Genomic DNA, 10,816 nt, shown 5'->3' on the forward strand with positions numbered 1-10,816 from the left:
AGGCTGGGCTTGAATTTACAATCCTTCTGCCTCAGCCTGCCAGAGAGCCTGGGATTACAGGTGTGCATCACTACATCTGGCCAGTATTTTCTTATGGTATATGGAGAACAGCATACACGTAAGAGCTCATTACAGTTGTATGTGTTGTCAAACCAGAGGGATTAAATACTGTCTAAGCCAGAATAATGTGCAAATAGAATAGTGTGAGTTCAAGGATAACTCAACTTGAAGGCTTCTTCAAAGATCACACATCAGAGAGGTCTTTCCGTGCCAGATGACTCCAGGAACCCAAAAGAGAGACATAATTAAGCAGTAAAACATGGCAGGAATAACCTCTGACTATATAGCATGCCAGAGGTTCATCCAAGGCATGAAATAATGGTCCTGGAAGGTATGGTCACTGCTGTTACATGAAGAGGAAATGAATAATTGAAGTTAGGAGAGTTGCTTCATGAGTTGTTTTTCCCGTTGTTGGGTAATATTGCCCTGTGTATAGTACACGTGACCATTACTTGTATCCAGCATTCTGAAACTGTATTTACTCCAGAGCCTTAATTAAAACCTCCACAGAATTGGCAGTCTCCTCATTTACTTAGCCAAGCAAAAACCAAGCAATTCTGATACAAACTTGCAAACTCATAGTCATATATATGGAATTACAGTCTGGTAGAATTATGATTAGTTGCTTACACCTAGATTTTATAACTGGAAAAGCAACTGAAGCAACCACTAGAGCTATTGACCAACTAAAACTCCCACTATGATGGAGACTGATCTTTAATCGAAACAAGAGGTAAGGTGCCCAGTAGTTACAAGGTTGAAAGAGAAATATCCAAATTGAAAGAGTGCAGAAAAACCCTGTAGATAGAAATGGGCAACTTATTGCAAGAATCCTCTCCACACTTCTATGAGTTATCACTTCAGAAGACAGTTAAAACTCTGTATGAAACTCAGGGCAAGGTGTTCCAGGGTCCTTAATGTTTCCCATGGCACAAGGTGAGGCTGTGTCCTAGACAGACATCTTGGCAAACTGGCTTCTCATAGCCAGCCCAGCCCCTCTTCCAAGTACCTAGAGCTCTCACTAGAGATCTGTTCTTAGGAAAAGATCTGAAGATGGTGTGGGAAATTCAGACTTCCCCTCTGAAGTGTTGATAGTCTTAGTCTATGAAATAAACTAACAACAGGCAGATTAACAGGAAAGAATATACACATTTACTAACACAGAAAAACTGAGGTCTGACCCCTGTCTCTTTCACCCCTCAAGTTGCCAGAATGGCTGTTCCCAGCCACCTGAGCCCCGGGAACAATGCTTCTCTGCTAGGGTTCAGCACACCCGCAACCGAATGTCAGCTATTGCTATGGCCACATACCCAGCTATTCTCACTTCACTGATCCCTCGCTCTCCCACTTCCCTCAGCTCCAGCCGTAAAATCCCCCTTCAACACACTTGACTCAGACTCTCCTTCTGAGTTATTCCAGGGAGGTCTCCCTCAGATCCCTAAATTCAGGCTGATGTGTTCTTTCACTGGGTCAATACCATTTACCTAACACAAACACAGGAGTCAAAGTATGAAACTTAAGAAGGTAGAGAGTTGAAGCTCAAATACATTTCCTAGAGAAGAGCAAAGTAAGGGTGTAGGCAATTTTAGAGAGATAATAAATTATGTTTAGGGCAGATGAGTGGGTCCAGAAGAACAGACTGGGATAAAGTTATGGATGGGTTGCGGATGATATTGGCCTTTCTGTTTTGCTTTTTTTTTTTCCATGTGTTATGAATTTAATCTTCTATAACTAATGAAATTTCAGTAAAAAGACTGAAGGCACCTGTGTTCCTCTTTTTGTTGATCTGGTCAGATAGATATGGGAATTTTGCAGAAAGCCTGTCCCTGTGCTGGGGTTGTGGGGACAAGGAAAGGTCAGAGGAACCTTGAATCAGAGGCAGCCTCTAGGGCAGTGATGGTGAACCTTTAGAGCTTTCAGTGATAAGAGCCCACTGCAGCATGTGTACCATAGGTGCTCCACCATGTAATGTAGGGCCTTTCAGGCTGTTAAGCCTTGGTCTGTGAGGTATCATCTGAGCCACAGCAGCACCTGTTGTAGGTCTTGGAGAAACTCTTACATTGATAATTACTTCTCCCAAGAGTATCTGGAAAAGTATCAGTGCAGCTTGGAAGGAGTTGGAGGTCTGTCACAGGCTGGGTCTGAGGTCTCTGAGGCTGAAATAAGGAATTTAACCTGCCCCTTTAAAATAATGCACACCCAAGGAAGGGCAGGGATGAGTCTGAAAGTGCCCTGACACTTGCTGTGGAAAAAAAATTTTTAAGACATGTCAGTAAAAAGAGGCATAAGAAAGATTTATTGGAGGAAGATATAGGACACACTCTAGAGCATAGTTCAGGTGCTCAAAGAAATGAGGCACATGTTACAAGACAAGGTAGATCACATTTAAGAGGCTGTTGCATTATGGGATGTGTGTTCTCACTGTCTGTGTGGTTACAGAGCATGCCATCCACATGGGTTTGAGGTGGAGATATGCTTTGGGCATGCTGTCTGCAGTGAAGCTGCTTTCTGGGCTGGAGGAAAAGGCAATTTGCAGGTGAAAATGGAATGGTTAAGCCCATTTGCAGCTGAAAAGGAGTTGCCCAGTTTTGCCAGTTTTGGGAGAAGGGAAAAAGTAAATAAACCATGCTGTGTTTTGAAACTGCAGGGTTTTTTTAAAACACAATTTTAAATTCTCGATTTTTTTGTCTCCTTTTGATATAGGATCTTTGGATTATATAGGGAAAATAAATGTAACTCCCAACTTGGTAGATGTCCAGTATGCTGACTTCCTGTTACCCAGAATCAAAGAATGAATTTTGAGGATCAATGGAGGTTAAGAGTAGGAAATTTTGTTGAAAGAGAGAAGCATCTCCTGACAAAGATGGGGGACCCCAGTGAGTTGTTGTGGACCTCACTTCACAGAGGAAGTTTTATAGAGCAAAATCACGAGGAGGGTACAATGTGAACTAAAGCTGTGTTCAATAAGATTATAAATATAGCTGCTTAAGTAATATTGATCCAGTGGGGAAGCAGGTCACATAGCAAATGTACATGGAAAGAACAATGAACTTTTCAGGAAGGGTTGAGTCCAGGGGTCTTGATCTCCCACCAAAGTGAATGATGTCTATCTAGACTTTATTGGACCAGGTGTTACCACTTATCTTATCCCTTGATGAAGCATGTAGGCATGGTCATTCCATCTTTATGTTGAAGCCTGGCCTCCAACAGATGCTCCTCTGGCCATGGTTATAATGTGTCTTCATCTTTTATTGACTGTCTTCCAGGGCCTAGTTCTGTCCTACTGCCTATAATATTTCTGCCCAACTTAGCTGTCTATAATACTTTTTACCTAGTTTTATAATTTATTATTATTATTATTATTATTAGTATTAGTATTAGCATTATTAATCTTACCCCAGGTCCAGCAAGCTCAATATCTGTAACACAAGGGAAAGTTGAGCTACTTCCCAGAATTGAACACAGTTTTCAGCATGTCACAGAATCTATCTCATGACAGTTATTTTTCAGGCTAGCATCCTGTCCTAGAGACTAAGCTATATTGATTCCTGGTACTTGATCCGTGTAGACTACATCTTCACTGTCTCTTAGGCCAGAAAGGATTCCTCTAGTTCTAGTTCTCTTTGGTCACTTCACGGAGCCAATACCTCTCTCCATTCACGGAGACTATTAGGCTCAATTCCCTGACTTCTCTGGGACCATGGAAAATTCTCCGAGGCAAACACAGTCGCTTCTACCATGGAGGGGCCAGGCAGCTTCTGTGGTACAATGCTGGGTCTCTCTGAGATTTGCCATCTTCTTGATTCCAAGTAGGAAATAAAGCTCAGGTCTCCTTGTTGTCAGAACTGGAAAAGCCCACACTTCTGCCAGAGCTTAGTCAGGGGAAGGGGCAGAAGAGCACAAGAGCCTCTTCTCAGGGACTCAGCAGCTTCTAACCTCCTGGCTTTGCCTTAGAATCTCCTCTTGTATCCCAGCCAGGGGAATTTTTATCTTCTGTGGGTAACAAAAAAATTGGCTCAAATGGATCAAATATTCTTCCAAATTTTTTTTGTCTGAAGCCTGAAGCTCAGCTTTTAAAATTCAAAAGCCAAGAATTTGTCTCTTTTGTTCTCTGGTTCTGCTGTGACAACCCTCCCTTGAGGCAAGGAATGACTCATGGTCTAGCTGCCCAGAAGGGGGAGGGATGAATGGTAACAGGAAATCAGGAGGGAAAAACACACGGGTTAATATATCAAAATATTAGCCTGCTAATTTAGGGATTCTCTTCCCTCGGTTTCCTGTTAAATAGGGATGAACCTGTCCTTCTTGCTTACAAAGCCTTCTGCATTTGATATGTTTATTTGGGAAGTAGCAATAGAAATCAGCTTATCCTTGCCTCCCCCTCTTCCCCAGAGAAAATGAAATGCAGGTGCTAGGAGAAGGAGTGAAAGGACTAGAGTTAGAGACCTCACGCTTCCTGAAAGCACCAAGGATGTGAACTGCCATTTGAGCCATGCTCTGTCTGGTTTCTGCTCTTCCCCACTTGTTGACTTTTTCATTCTTCTTACGACTTTCACGTTCTCTCTGTAGAAAGGACCTAAATGTGTCCTCCTTTTACTGTGCTGAAACTGGAATCACTTACTGTGGGATACTAATTCTAAAGGAAGAGCTTTTAAATGACCCAATGTGATCTGTGGCCAGTCAGCTACAGAGAGCACTTGCAAGGACAATATCCCACTTACGAAATGTCTCCAAAGTGCCCACCACCAAGGCAGGAAAGGAAAAAGCCTTGAGAAAGTGGAGACTGGGCAGGCAACCTCTTACGTGTCTAGTTTACCATTCCCTGGGTAGAAATGATTTCATCTTTATTGAAGCACCTGGGCAGCTTATGTATACCTACCACATAGCACTTATACTGCTTATTTTATAGCAATTTATGGGTACGTCTCTCTCTTCTAACAGACCACCAGCAAACTGTATGCAAGAATTTAGCTTCTCTTCCCCGTGAAAGCAAACGCAGTGCCTTTAATGCATTTAAAAGTACTGTACACCTTGAATGATCATATGAATTAATGAATGGAAATGAAGGAAAGAGTTAACTGGATCAGTAAGTCCAAGCAATCAATGGTCATTATAAAAGGAGAAAGATAAGTGTATATATGGTAAGTATAATTTTGAAAAAATGTCCAGGTACCTTCAGTTATACAGCATACTTGGCATTTTCTCCTGGCAAACAAAGAGTTAAGCAGTTTTGCACTGTGTTCATGGACTTCTGACATGATATAAAACACTACAATTTTGGCTTTTCATTTTAGCTGACATAGTTTAAGTTGATGAATATTTTGATTTGTGCCAGTCTCAGGCAGTTTTAAATGCTATCCCTGCAGGAGTCAAGAAGTCCAGTCATAATCATAACAATATGCTTGTCAATCAAAAGCACCGGAAGATTGTTTAGGTGCAAAGAAAGCATTTTCCCCTGAAAGGAAACAGGGCAATTGAAATCACCTACTTTTCAAGGCATTGAAGTCAAAACTGTTACCAGCTTCATGGTGTGAAAATCCAAGTCTCAGCACTTCCTTGGTCAGACTCCAGTATGTCCTGGGGCTATCTAACCAAAAAGCAAGTTACAGTCTAAAGTTCAGAAGAACTTAGACTAAAGGCAGAACACAATGATCAAGGTTGATTTCCTCATCTATATGTGGAGGTCACTATTTCATCAGGGAACGTGTAATGAATTCTCTTCCATCTCTACAGTCAATGCACCTTGGGATAGATTTGCAGAGCCAACTAAATCAGAGAATTCATGCAATTACACAAGATCTGGGCAGAAGAAAGGAATTTTTTCCCTTTTCCTGAACAGATTGAGCAAATAATACTTGATAGAGTTGACCTCAAGTTTATACTTAGGAATTATTTGCATTATAGCAGGCAAAATTTAAAAATGCACAGAGAATTAGGCTCATTAGAAAAAGAGGAAAAGCCAGAAACCACTGTGGAAGAAAAAAGGAAGAAATGAGCAGACCAGGGAAGTAAATTTCAAAGTTGGAAGCAGCCCAAAATTATTCAGATTGTTGGGTATGTTGATGTCAGGACCTTCTTTTTTCAATGTTAGTGTGACCTTAACAATTCCAGCTGTTCAACAAATTTGCTCAGCAACTTTATCCCACCAGAAGAAAGTTGAAACATAGATCTCTATGCCCCTTCAAATTTTATTTCAGCAATAGCAGTTTTTGCATGGAAATGAACTGGTTAAATAAGAAGTTACTATAATAGAAAGTACACCTTTCACCCCCAAAGAATTTCATAAACCCCATGCTGATATCAAAGGAAATCTCCTCATGGGAAAGAGCAATGTGGAAAGCATAGAGGAACACAACTCTGGTATTCTGAGTCCTCTGGGAGCTTCAGACAAATGTGAAACAATGACTTCATGTAGTAGATAAATTTCTCACATTCTTTTACCAGTTTTATTGACTTAATACATGTATCTAGTTGTATGAACACCAACCCTGCTCAAACAAGAATCTAAGTGGTATTTAAAAGTATATCCAGCATGGAAATCTAATTATAATAGGTCCTTTTGTCCAGCAGTTAACAAATTTTTTTTATATTAGTGATGGCTCTTGAAATCATCTAAAACTATGCCCATGATTATCCTCTACTTCACAGATAAGGACAGGTAAGAATCTTATAGTAAAAATAGACCAAGTATATATTTACTGTCATTTGTCTACATCTAACCTTCTGCATTATCTACTGCACCAAGATGCAATACAAACTCTGGTGTTCAAGGAATATAATTTGTCCCCAGTGCTCCCTCTTTGGCTCAGTCTCTTATGACAACTTTTATGACAATTTTTAAAGCCATTTCTACTAATGACCCCTAAATGGGTCACCCACACATCGTTCTTTGCCCATAATATGGTGCTCTGTTTCCCCTTTCTCTTCTCTTATTTCTGCTCTTTCTATCCTTCTGATTGGGTGCCTTCATGAAATTCTCTTGGTTCTCTCCAGCATTTTCTCAGGTGCCTTTCATCTGGAGTTTTCTTAGTTGACATTTGTCCTAGTTATTTTTTCCTAAAGTAATCTCTTATAATATAGTCTGAAGGCAATATAGTAGAGTACAAGCTCTGAAATCAGACAGACTTTGTTCAAAACCAGGCTCTTTCCCTGATAAATTATGGTAATTTAGCCCCTCTGAAGTTTCATTTTCTCATGTATAAACAAGGAATAATTAATACTTCTGAATTATATAGTTATATGGTTTATATCTAAAAGGTCCCCTAAAAGTATCACATTTGGAGGTGGGGCCTGGTTGAAGAAGCACATCACTGGAAGAATGACCTGGAAGGATATGTTCTCGTCCCTAGCTCTTCCCTTCTCTCTCTGGTTCCCGGCCACTATGCAGTATATAGCTTTCTTCTGTAATGCTCTTACCCTGTGCTGCTTTGCCTTAGAGCCAGTCAATCATGAACTGAATCCACTGACACTGTGACCCAAAATAAACATCTCCTTTAACTTTCCAGTGTTAAAACTCTCCTGGCAATGGAAAAGCAACTAAAACTGAAAATTGATACCAGGAGTGGGGTCATTGCTGTGACTGTACCTGACCATGTAGTTCAGAGGGCTTTGGAACTGGTTTAAAGGAGGATTTTAGAAAGGTTTAGAGATGTCAGCTAGACTGGTCACAGCTCAGAAGGCTGGAATGCGGACAGGAATGAGAACAGAAAAGGCCAGGTTTATTAGGTTTCAGTTGGGAGTGAAGGCTCTATTGGCAATTGGATTACAGGCCATGTATATCACACTCTGGCAAAAAAATTTGTCGACATTTTGCCCAAGTTCTAAGACTTTGTGGGAGGCTGAGATTAAGGATGGCAGACTATTTAACTTGGCAGAGGAAATGTCTTTCTTTTTTTTGTTTTGTTTATTTGTTTTGTTTTTCTTCTGGTACTGGGAATAAAACTCATAACCTTGCTCTTGCCAGGCAAGCGCTGTGCCGCTGAGCTAAATCCCTAGCCCCTGGCAGAGGGAATTTCTAGGCAGTTCAGTGCTCTGCCTGTGGCATGGATAGTACACATTGACAGTAAGAATCAGGAGCAGAGCTCTGAATTATTTGAAAAGTTTATTGTTTTGCTAGGAAAGAACTGCCTGCAAAGTTGGGGCAAAGGAGAACATGGTTGCTAAAAAGATTTGCCTTAGAAATGTCCTTTATTTGGCACCAGGAATTGAACTCAGGACTTCAGACTTACCAAAAAGATTTGCATTAAAAAGAAGTCAAATACTTTGCATCAGGACAACAGGAAAGATGTCACAAAGATGTCTCAGAAATTAGCTAGACACAACAATTCACAGGCTCAGGAGTGTAAAATGGTAAAGGTAAACTACATTGAAAGACTTTACTTTGAGAAGAGAGTTCCGGAGTGTCCTGCTATAGAAAGGCCACCTAGAGAATTGGTTCCTAGATTCACTTCACCATGCTCAGCCAGGTACTCAGAGGCTACTACAGCTGTGGTCCCAGGTGTCTGGCTACTGCTCAAGCTGGCAGCCAAACTTTGCATCATCCCTGTGGTTCTGTTTCTCATGTACAAAGAATTGAAGAATTGTGGGGTCATGGAGGTTTCAGATTTTGGAAGACCCCAGAAATTTGAAATCTCCTGACAAAAGGTACAGGCAGTGACCAGAGCTAGTTCAAGAGAGAGGCCAGGTGGTCTGTAACAAGCAAGGCCATTGGGAGTGGGGCTCCCCAAGCTCTTTGAGGCTTACTCCTTACCACAGGCTGCCTTGAGTCTTGGATGTACAAGTGCAGTACTTAATGTTTACCCTGCTGAGTTTTAATCTTGCTTTGGTATTCCCTTTTGGAATGGGAATGTTTGCCTTGAACAATGGTGTGCTGGGAATGTTTCACTTTCTTTTGATGTTTGGGTTCATAGCTGATAGTTTGCCTTGAGCCTTGGAAGAAACTTTGGACTTGGACTTTTCAGCTGGAACTCTTGAGACTTTGGTGACTCTTAGAGCTGGGCTAAATGCATTTTGCATAATGAGATGGACAGGAGCCTTTTGGGAACCAGAGTAAAATGTTATGGTTTATATCTAAAATGTCCTTTCAAAGTTTCACATTTGAAGGTAGGACCTGATTGAAAGGGGTGGCTCATTGAGGACATGACCTGGAAGGGTGTGTTCGCATTCCTGGCTCCTTCCTTCTTTTTCTGTATCCTGGTCACATAGTGGTGAACAGCTTGTCTCTTTCATGTCATTCTGCCATGCTATTTTCAGCCTTGGAGCTGCCTGACCATGGACTGCATCCACTGAAGCTGAAGCAAAGTCAATTTCTCTTCCTTTAAGTTGCAAGTGTTGGCTATTTTGTCCCAGTAACAGTAAAATGCCTAACACACTAATTTAGAAAGTTCATGGAAGATCAACTAAAGTATTTAAAATGCCTAGTAACTTACACTGCAAAGTAAATTTGTTAGGTTTGGACTTTGTATTGACTGTTTTATATTTGGAACCTATAAGAGTTTCTTAACATACAATATCTACACAATTAATGCTTATTGAGTGAATTAATGATATTTGATGGTTAGTAAACATTTGTGTTCTCTCTTTCTCTCTCTCTCTTTCTCTCTCTCTCTCTGTCTCTCTCTCTCACACACACACACACCTTCCAATGGCCTATAATTTGCTGGAGGACTGAGTTTATACATGCATCTTTTGGAATACTCACTGCAAGGAGTTTTGATGAAGATTTTCTCATTAGTGGTTAGGCTTCCTGTTTATTATATAACTCCCAATGATATTTAAGATCCTTTTATGGTGAGAATTATGTTATCTATTTAAGATCCATTTATGTTTTCCATTTTTCTTTGTCCTACTCCTCACTGAAGGAAACAGTGGCAGAATAAAAATAAAAAGAAACATGAAGAAGCTGATGTGGCACTTAAAAAATCATAACCATTTACTAACCTTTCTACCTGCCCAACATCTTGAGCATACCAGAAAACTAAAAATTAAAGTCAAACTATCAGTAGTAAAGGTATTGAAGAAGAAAGGAAGGAGAGAAGAGAGGGAAAAAAACAAGAGACATGGAAGATTTGGAGGAAGATGGTGAGAGAGGAAGAGCAACAAAGGCAAAGAGAAAGAAAAAAAGGAGGAAACAAAACTTGAACATATTGCAGTTGCCTCAAGGTTGTGTATCATATCTGTTCCCAAGATGATTGTAGCTCCTGCTGAAACAGCCTCAGAATCTGAAATCCCTAAAGAACAGTGATATTTAAGGTCGGAATATATAGTCTTTCCTTCAGAGTTCATGCCAATCTACTATCCTATTAATGTCTTACCTCTGTGTCTATCAGAATAAGAAAGGAGACCTCAAAGAATAGACAATCCCTTCTTGATTTTAGCCAACCTAGGGTCTTCTTTCGGTTTTAAAAAGTTACTTTCTCCATCGGAGAGTTTGTAATGTCACACTCCTGAGAGACAGTATGGAGCAGTTGGTACAGGCTTTCCATTGGTGTAATGGAAACTACACACACATTATAGATTTCTGGTGCTCCACTGAGGTGGGTACATGCTGCTTTGAAGAAAAGGAAGCCATTTTCACCCACATTTATCCTGATTTATGCATCAACCCCTGAAGGTCCAGACAGATTGGAAAAGATTTGGTAACTGGAGAAGTGGCAGAGTGAGAAAGTATATTTTGTAAAAGACTGCAAACTTGATTTTCACTTTAAATTCTTGCCCTGGGCAATGTATGAGTTGCAGAGTTTAAATCATGTTAGTA

Source organism: Chinchilla lanigera, unplaced genomic scaffold (genome assembly GCF_000276665.1).
Source record: "Chinchilla lanigera isolate Chin_1 unplaced genomic scaffold, ChiLan1.0 scaffold00061, whole genome shotgun sequence".
Classification (NCBI taxonomy): domain Eukaryota; kingdom Metazoa; phylum Chordata; class Mammalia; order Rodentia; family Chinchillidae; genus Chinchilla; species Chinchilla lanigera.